The sequence below is a fragment of the Anomaloglossus baeobatrachus genome, chromosome 2 (assembly GCF_048569485.1).
Source record: "Anomaloglossus baeobatrachus isolate aAnoBae1 chromosome 2, aAnoBae1.hap1, whole genome shotgun sequence".
Lineage (NCBI taxonomy): Eukaryota > Metazoa > Chordata > Amphibia > Anura > Aromobatidae > Anomaloglossus > Anomaloglossus baeobatrachus.
The window spans coordinates 111855139-111865524 of NC_134354.1; positions in this window are offsets into that span (position 1 = coordinate 111855139).

Consider the following 10386-nt stretch of genomic DNA (forward strand, 5'->3'; position numbering starts at 1 on the left):
ACATATACACACACACACACACACACACACACACACATATACACACACATATATACACACACACACATATACACACATATACACACACACACACATAATATATATATTATTATTTATTATTATAGCGCCATTTATTCCATGGCGCTTTACAAGTGAAAGAGGGTATACGTACAACAATCATTAACAGTACAAAACAGACTGGTATAGGAGGAGAAAGGACCCTGCCTGCGAGGGCTCACAGTCTACAGGGAATGGGTGAGGGTACAATAGGTGAGGACAGAGCTGGTTGTGCAGTGGTCTACTGGACTGAGGGTTATTGGAGGTTGTAGGCTTGTTGGAAGAGATGGGTCTTGAGGTTCCTCTTGAAGCTTTCCATGGTAGGGGAGAGTCTGATATGCTGAGGTAGAGCATTCCAGAGTATGGGGGATGCACGGGAGAAATCTTGTACGCGATTGTGGGAAGAGGAGATAAGAGAGGAGCAGAGAAGGAGATCTTTTGAGGATCTGAGGTTGCGTGCAGGTAAGTACAGGGAGACTAGGTCACAGATGTAAGGAGGAGACAGGTTGTGGATGGCTTTGTATGTCATGGTTAATGTTGTGAACTGGAGTCGTTGGGCGATGGGATATATATATATATAACATGTATGTGTTCCCTATATACAGGTTCCTGGCACTTGTTTTTTGTCACACACAGTAATCAGAGCTTTACAATTTTTTCTCCTTTGGATATTCAAATATATATATATATATATAAATTCATGATGCGGAAATTTTCTGTCATTTTTAAAACTATTTACCAATATCAGTGAGAAAATATAAAGAAGAAAAGAACTACGTGTCTGGTTTTCATCATTTTTTTTCTTTTTAGGGTGCGTGCCCACGATCAGTGTTTTGCAGTGTTTTGGACGTAACATGTTTTCACTGCGTCCAAAACTCTGTGTTGTACAGTACAAGCACAGTGGATGGGATAGGTTTGCACTAAAGTGAGAGCAATCTGATGTTTTATCGGATTGCACTTGTCTGTGCAAAACGCAAGTGGAACTGAGGCAAAAGACACAGTTCTGCGTGGAGTCAGTCCGTATCCTCTCTCATCTGGATGGCTGGACCTTTACTTCTTCTAACACTATCGGTATTAATATTCTGGTGCTGATTGTCCCTGCCCTTTTTCTCTTGACCGCCTCACCCAATGGCACGGGCATGCAGCAAAGACTGAGCCAAACATCATCTCCTCCAGACACGGGCCATGGATGGATCAAGCCTTGGGACCTTCGGGACAGGTGAGTGGATCTTCCCGCTGCACCATACTGAGTTGCATTTGTTCACGCCACATCTCCAGGGCGCTCATCCCGGTTTCCACTGTCTTCTCTTTTTCTTTATTTTCATCTTCAGCTTTTTTTCCTACCTTCTGTTGTTCCCTCTTGACTTTTCCACCCCTCGTTCTGAAAAAAGCATAAACCTTCATACTGCTAAGTAGATGTAAAAATAAAAAAAAAGTTATAATCTTTGCGAAATGAGGGAAGGAAAAACAAAACCGCAAGAATGAAAATTTGCCTGATAGGAATGTAGATAAAGCGGTTGCTAGCTGCTTAGGTGACATTGCTGAGATGAAATGGAATGAGCCGCTGTGGCAGACACAACCGATCTTTCCTTTTCGCTTTTACTTTCATTTTTTCATCAATGAATCAAACCAAAGTTTCAAATTGCAATACTGTAAATAATCCTGAGCAAGAAGATGAAATACGTTCCACTAGATGGCGCAAGTCACAAACTAGTCAGGAACACGGTGTCCGAGTAATGGAAAATAGTCAGTTTTAGGAAAGGCATAAAACTTTGTCTTTGAAGCATTTGTTTATTACAATTTTAAGTTGGACATAGCACTGAAAAAAAACAGAAGGGAGAGGAACATAGCCACTTAGTGTACAGCACAAAGTTTACACAGTGGGTGTGTATGTATATATACAGTCATGGCCGAAAGTGTTGGCACCCTTGAAATTGTCATTGATATGTCTATTTACTGTGTGTGGAACAACACACAAAAAAAGGCAAATTGGACACACAAAACACACAATAGAAGCCGTACAACATTGTTGCCACCTTTCCAATATTGTGGGTAAATAACTGTGTTTCATGCATGTGGTGCTCATTCTAGCTCACCTGTGGCAAGTAACAAGTGTGGGCAATATGAAAATCACACCTAAACCAGCTAAAAAAGGGAGATGTTTACTCAATCTTTGCATTGTGTCTGAATGTGCCACACTAAGGGGTACTTTGCACACTACGACATCGCAAGCCGATGCTGCGATGTCGAGCGCGATAGTCCCCACCCCCGTCGCAGCTGCGATATCTTGTGATAGCTGCTGTAGCGAACATTATCGCTACGGCAGCTTCACATGCACTCACCTGCCCTGCGACGTCGCTCTGGCCGGCGACCCGCCTCCTTCCTAAGGGGGCGGGTCATGCGACGTCACACGGCAGGCAGCCAATAGAAGCGGAGGGGCGGAGATGAGCGGGACGTAAACATCCCGCCCACCTCCTTCCTTCCGCATTGCAGCCGGGACGCAGGTAAGGTGATGTTCCTCGCTCCTACGGCTTCACACACAGCGATGTGTGCTGCCTGCTGGAACGATGAACAACATCGTACCGTCGCTGCTGCAAAATTATAGAAATGTCGGACCCTACACCGATCATATGATAACGACGCTTTTGAGCTCGTTAATCGTATGTAAAAGGATTCACATTTTGTGATGTCGACAGCGACGCCGGATGTGTGTCACTTTCAATTTGACCCCACCGACATCACACCTGCGATGTCGCAACGTGCAAAGTACCCCTAAGGCTGCTTTCACACATCCGTTTTTTGCTGAGCAGCACAATACGGTGCTTTGCAGAAAAGACTCAACCATTTATTTTTTGCCGCCGGTTGCGTTTTTTCTGCATAGACTTGCATTAGCGCCGTATTGTGCCGCATGGCCTTGCGTTGCGTCCATTTTTTGCTGGATGCGGCATATTTAGCCCATGCGGCTGCGGGATGGAACATTGCCAGGCACGTTTTTTTGTGCGGCAAAAAAAAAATGCATTGCACCGGATCTGGCGCGATGCGGCGCGATTTACAATGCAAGCCTATGGACGCCGGATGCGGCGTCCTGCAGCAAAAACCGCATCCGGCCGCCAGATGTGGTTTTTTGAACTGCGCATGCTTAGTATCAAGCCGCATCTGTCAAAAAACGGACGGGCCGCATGGAAAAACTTATGCAATGGATATGTTTTTTTCGCCGCATCCATTGCATAGGTTTTTGAGCCGGATTGTGCCTGATGCAAAAAAAACTGATGTGTGAAAGCAGCCTAAGCATGGAGAATAGAAAGAGAAGAGCTCCCACTGAGAACTTGAAAACCAAAATTGTTGAAAAATGTCAACAATCTGAAGGTTATAAGTTCATCTCCAGAGATCTTGATGTTCCTTTGAGCACGGGGGGCAACATAATCAAGAAATTTATAACCCACGGCACTGTAGCTAATCTACCTAGACGTGCACGGCAAAGAAAAATTGATGATGGGTTGCATAGCACGATAGTGGATAAGCAGCTTCAATGAAGTTTCAGAGAAATTCAAGCTGTCCTGCAGGCTCAGAGTGCATTAGTGTGAGCGTGAATTAGTGACATTTGAATGACATGAAACGCTATGGCAGGAGACCCAGGAGGACCCCACTGCTGACACAGAGACATTAAAAAGCTAGACTGTAGTTTAGCATATTGTATTTAAGCCAAAATCCTTCTGGGAAAGTGTTTTGTGGACAGATGAGACCAAGTAAGAGCTTTTTGGTAAAGCACATCATTTTACTGTTTACCGAAAACGGAATGTGTCTACAAAGAAAAGAGCCCAGTACCTACAGTCAAATATGGTGGAAGTTCAAACATGTTTTCGGAGTGTTTTACTGACTCTGCCACTGCGTGATTTGTCTGTGTGCAAGATGTCATGAAATCTGAAGATTAACAAAGGATTTGGGGTTGCAATTTTCTAGAACATTTTCGGCTATGATTGCATACATATATATAATTTTTATGTGTGTGTGTATACTGTAACATTGCCCTCTACTGTCTGTAGCGGTTACAGACTACAGACACCTCAAGCACATGGTGACATGTATTTTATCTCATAATACAGTATATTATAAAGAACCAATTGATGTCCTTAAAGGAGCTGTCCACTACTCAGAAGCAGTGAATATTCATGTTCTTTCAGAGCAGCACATGTAGCCGCCCAGCACCCGGATTCCTGTAGTGGCTGGGTAGTGACGTGTGCCGTTAGTAAAGAAAATGATTATACACTGCTCTCCATGCTCATAATCTCAGCTGGCAATGAATATGCCGGTATCTGATGACAGCGTAAGTGGGCGCTCGTGACAGTGACATCATGTGCTGTGCCACTTACACGTTGAAGTTAGTTGCCGGCATGAGGGCATCAGAGGAGGACACCAGGGGAGCAGAGAAAAGGTGAGTATAATTGTTTTTTTGTTGTTTTTATTACTGTGTGCAGTGTCATGGGAGATCATACGTACAAGGATGCAGCCAGGATGGTGACATATACCAGGATGCGGCTATGATGGTGACATCTATACCAGGATGGGGCTATGATTTTAACATCTAAACCAGGATGGGGCTATGATGGTAACATCTATACCAGGATGGGGCAATGAGATGAACATCTATCAGGATGGGGTAATGATGGGGACAGCTATACCAGGATGGGGCTATAATGGGGACATCTATACCAAGATGGGGCTAAAATGGGGACATCTATACCAGGATGGGGCTAAAATGGGGACATCTATACCAGGATGGGGCTTTGATCGTGACATCTGTAACAGAATGGGGTCATGATGGGGACAGATACCAGGATGGGGACATATATCAGGATGGGGACATGATGAGGACATCTACACGAGGATGGAGTCATCTATACCAGGATGAGGCCATCTATACCAGGATTGGGCCATGATGGGGCCATGTATACCAGGATGGGGCCATGATGTATACATCTATACCAAGATGGGGCCATAATGGGGACGTACCGTATATACAAGGATAGTGCTATGATGGAGACATATGTATATAAAGGATGGGTCTATGATGGGGACATATGTATATACAAGGATGGGACATATGTACCAGGATAGGGCTAACTCAGCTTCGAATTATATAAAATCTGACATCAGAAACAGACTAAGGGGTACTTTGCACACTACGACATCACAAGCCGATGCTGCGATGCCGAGTGCGATAGTCCCCGCCCCCGTCGCAGCAGCGATATCTTGTGATCGCTGCCGTAGCGAACATTATTGCTACGGCAGCTTCACATGCACTCACCTACCCTGCGACGTTGCTCTGGCCGGCGACCCGCCTCCTTCCTAAGGGGGCGGGTCATGCGGCGTCAAAGCAACATCACACGGCAGGCGGCCAATAGAAACGGAGGGGTGGAGATGAGCGGGACGTAAACATCCCGCCCACCTCCTTCCTTCCGCATAGCCGGCGTGAGCCGCGGTGACGCAGGTACGCTGATGTTCCTCGCTCCTGCGGCTTCTCACACAGCGATGTGTACTGCCGCAGGGGAACGAGGAACAACATCGTACCGTCGCTGCCGCGCAATTATGAAAATGTCGGACCCTACAACGATGATACGATTACAGCGCTTTTGCGCTCGTTAATTGTATCATAAAGGATTTACACACTACGATATCGACAGCGACCCTGGATGTTCGTCACTTTTGATTTGACCCCACCGACATCGCAGCTGCAATATCGTAGTGTGCAAAGTACCCCTAAGGGCTCATGCGCTCGTTGAGTAACTTCATGCATTTACGCTGCGTATAGCACTGCAGCATAAATGCATGCGTCCTGTGTCCCCAGCATAATCTATAAAGATTGTGCATGATATGTGCGCATGTTGCTCTTATGAACGCAGCGATTTGGGTGCTAAAATTTTGACCCAAATCCGTGCGTTCATAAAAGCAGCATGTGAATTATTCCATGCGCTATGGATGCAGCTCCCACTCTGTCTATGTTGGGGGCAGCAGCCAGAGCGCATGAAATCCGCTTTTTTTTTTTTTTTTACAAAAAACTGCATCCATTATGCAGTGTTTCTGCAGCGATTTGAAGCGCACATGTGCTGTCAAATCGCTGCAGATTATTCAGCAGTTATGTGCGCATGAGCCCTAACAGATGACCTGAGTGCAGCATGTGTTTCTCTCAAACTTACCAAGTATGAACCAAGGTTAGACAAGTTATCAGCATACATGCATCAACAAAAATCACATTAATTGTTCTAAATATGCCAAATGCTTTTAAAGTTCTGTTATTCAGGTTAAATTGCCCTTTTGGTACTTTTTAATAAATAATTGGGTTTTGGGTTGCGTTTGGGCACTCGGTCTCTGAAAGGTTCACTATCATTGCTATTTGAGATGTAATCCTAACTCCGAAAGAAAAAACTTTGGGTGCATCTTATTGGTTTGTACTATGTACCTGTGCATGAGGCTTAAGGCTAAGAACGCACTTTGCGTTTCCACCTGCGTTTCTGCTGCTTTTTAGGTCCGTTTTGAGGAGCATCTTTTTCATGCCAAAAGGCATGCGTTTTGATTTTCCAGCAAAGTCAATGGAAAATGGTGATTTTCAGACCGCACTTTGCGTTTCTAAACGCTGCGTTTAATTTGCATATTTTGTGGCAAAAACCATGCGTTCAAAGAAGCAGCATGTCAGTTGTTTTTGCCATTTTGGCTGCGTTCTACACCCATTGAAATCAATGAGTTGTAGAAAATCGCTGCCAAAATGTGAAGCAGTGCGCTTGCATTGCATTATTATTGCGATCCACATGTTTTTTTTAACATAACAAAGGCAGTTCTTTCGTCTTTCTCTCTGTCAGTCGGTCGGTCTCTCTCTCTCTATGTCTCTATCTCTCTCTCTGTCCATGTCGGTCTCTCCCTCCCACCCCCTCTCTCATACTCACCGATCCACGATCACCGGCACTGCGCTGCACAGCGTTCTCACTCTGGCGGCTTCTTCTCTTTTGAAAATGCCGGCTGCTCATTAATCCATCTCGTATTCCCTGCTTTCCCCGCCCACCGGCGCCTATGATTGGTTGCAGTCAGACATGCCCCCACGCTGAGTGACAGCTGTCTCACTGCAACCAAACACAGCCGCCGGTGGGCATGTCTATATCGAGCAGTAAAAAAAATAAATAAATAAATGAAAAAAACGACGTGCGGTTCCCCCCCCCATTTGGATACCAGCCAGGGTAAAGCCACACGGCTGAAGGCTGGTATTCTCAGGATGGGAAGCTCAATGTTATGGGGAGCTCCCCAGCCTAACAATATCAGCCAGCAGCCGCCCGGAATTGCCACATGCATTAGATGCGACAGTCCCGGGACTTTACCGGCTCATCCCGAATTGCCCTGATGCGGTGGCAAACGGGGTAATAAGGAGTTAATGGCAGCAGCCCATAGCTGCCATTAAGTCCTAGGTTAATCATGACAGTCGTCTCCCCGAGATACCTTCCATGATGAACCTGTAAGTTAAAGTAAATAAACACACACATCCAAAAAATCATTTATTTGTAATGAAAGACAAAAAAACACCATCTTTCACCACTTTATTAACCCCTCAAAAACACCTCCAAGTCCGACGTAATCCACGCAAGGTCCCCCGACGCTTCCAGCTCTGCTACATCGGAAGCTGACAGGAGCGGCAGTAGAACACCACCGCTCCTGTGAGCTCCATGCAGCAACTGAAGTGAGTCGGGCGATCAGCTGTGCTGTCACTGAGGTTACTCACGGCCACCGCTCTCCGGTGGAGGACTGCAGCTGTGGCCACGAGTAACCTGAGTGAAAGCACAGCTGATCGCGCGGCTCACTGCAGTCACTCAGGGTATTTGCGATCGCAGGTGAGTCCTTCACGTGTGACCACAAATCAAGCCGCGGCACACGCACAGAGCCGCGCGATCACAATGAAGTCGGGTGAAGTTCATCCGAGTTCATTCTGATCGCGCAACACTGTCCCACAGCCAGCCATGACAGTGACAGTGTGGTCCCACTCAGCTCTGCTGCAAGTCTATGGGGATGCTGCAGAGCCGAGTGGGTGCGTTCTGTGAAAAATGTGCGTTCTGGATGCTTTTCCCACTCTGTCTATGGCAGGGAAAGCATCCAGAACGCATGAATTCTCACCAGGAATGTCCGCACTTTGCGTTCTGCAGAATGCGTCTCAGAACGCAGCTTTTTCAGCTGCGTTCTGAGATGCACACGCAGTGACTTTTTCGCTGCAGAATTGAACTGCAAAGTGCGTTCTTACCCTAAGGCTGCGACCGCACTTTGCGTTCACCTACTTGCAGTTCTAAACGCACGTTTTGTGCTTAATTGATTTGACCAAAGTTGCCTTTTTCAGAATTTTAGCGCTGAAAACGCATGTGCATTTACCGCGTTTTAGATGCGTTTTCAGCGATTTTTACCTACTTTTCCACCTGCGTTTTGACAAATGTGTTTTGTAAATCAAGACACTGCTAAATAAAGATTAAACATTCAAATATATTGAAAAAAGTTAAAAAAAAAAGGATTAAATACATAAGTGCATAAATTAAAAAGAAAATAGAAATATATAATGGAATTCTAGCGGGAATATAGTTTTTATTAGAAAAATAGCACTAAATTTAACATTTTCTTTATTTCAATTGTTGGATTATGTGTGTGTGTAAAGGGACATATGAAATCATTAATTTAATGTGTAAAAAGTATGCGTTTTGTAAGTTCAAAACGCATGTTTTCTGCACATAAAAAGCAGGTAAAACGCAGGAATTTGTAGGAAACTTCTTTTTTGTCATTTCTTATTGACTTCAATGTTAGTAAAACGCACCCAAAATGGCAAAAACAATTGACATGCTGCTTCTTTGAACACATGGTTTTTGCCACAAAATATGCAAATTAAACGCAGCGTTTAGAAACGCAAAGTGCGGACTAGAAATTTTCCATAGACTTTGCTGTGAAATCAAAACGCATGCCTTTTGGCATGAAAAAGGTGCTTCTCAAAACGCACCTAAAAAGCACCTAAAACGCAGGTGGAAACACAAAGTGCGGTCGCAGCCTAAGACGTAGGATGCTTGAATTTTCTGCACATAAAACTCATGCTTTTTGTCCTGTATATGACTCGCCAAGATATGAATGGATTTGTCGGATAAACAGAAATTATAGAATTGATGATGATGAGGTTTAGGTTCTCCTCCATCTCATGTGATAAAATGCATATATACAGGTAGGTGTGAGGTGATTATACCCTGTATACGTGACAGTGTTAAGCAATCTGACCGCAATGACCGTGGCTATCTGCCGGACGTTTGCTTCCTATTTTACTGCCTGTACTATATACCATGCCTGATGAAGAGACCTGAGTAGTCTCGAAAGCTTGCAATTATTACCATCTTTTCAGTTAGCCATTAAAAGGTATCAACCACTGAGGACTCTCTGTTCTTTTAAACAATTTTTTTTGTACTATAAACCAGAATTTCCTGTGCTGGAAACCAAGCCTCCATTTTCTTCTCTCTGGGGTCACTCATCATTGGCACATTTTGTGCTATTGATTTTCCACACAAAGCATTTGTCCTGGTCCCATTATAAGACGTAACATGGTATGTGTTTTATGCATAGTAATCAATCAGCAGGGCATTAGATGTGCGAACATGCATCGTGATGTGAACATTTATGACGAGGAGACTAAAAAAGCAAAAGGTGTTAGATATAGATATCCGTTTATCAGCGTACAAGACATTTACATGATAATAGTAAATCAGCACGATTACTCACTTCCTGCGGAGGAATGATTTATGGGCTACAAGGCATGAATATGTTATCTATAGGGAGGCTTGCAGTGGAAAACCAGTTTCCAAAAAAACATACTTATCTTTGGCCTTAAAATAATTTCCCAGGCTGCTGTTATGTTATGCTTAAGATCAGGACATCCCAAGGTCATCTGAAATAAAGATAAAAGGCTTTCAGCAGCATTTGTAAGGTCATTGTTCTATATTGTACATTGTGATCTTGTGGATAGGCAATAACTTAAGGCCCAGTCACACACGACTTACCAGCGATCCCGACAACGATACAACCTAATAAGGATCGCTGGTAAAGGTACCATCACACTAAGCAACATCGCTAGCAACATCGCTGCTGAGGCACGACTTTTGTGACGTAGCAGCGATGTTGCTAGTGATGTTGCTGTGTGTGACATCCAGCAACAACCTGGCCCCTGCTGTGAGGTCGCTGGTTGTTGCTGAATGTTCTGGACCATTTTTTAGTTGTTGCTCTCCCGCTGTGAAGCACACATCGCTGTGTGTGACAGTGAGAGAGCAACAACTG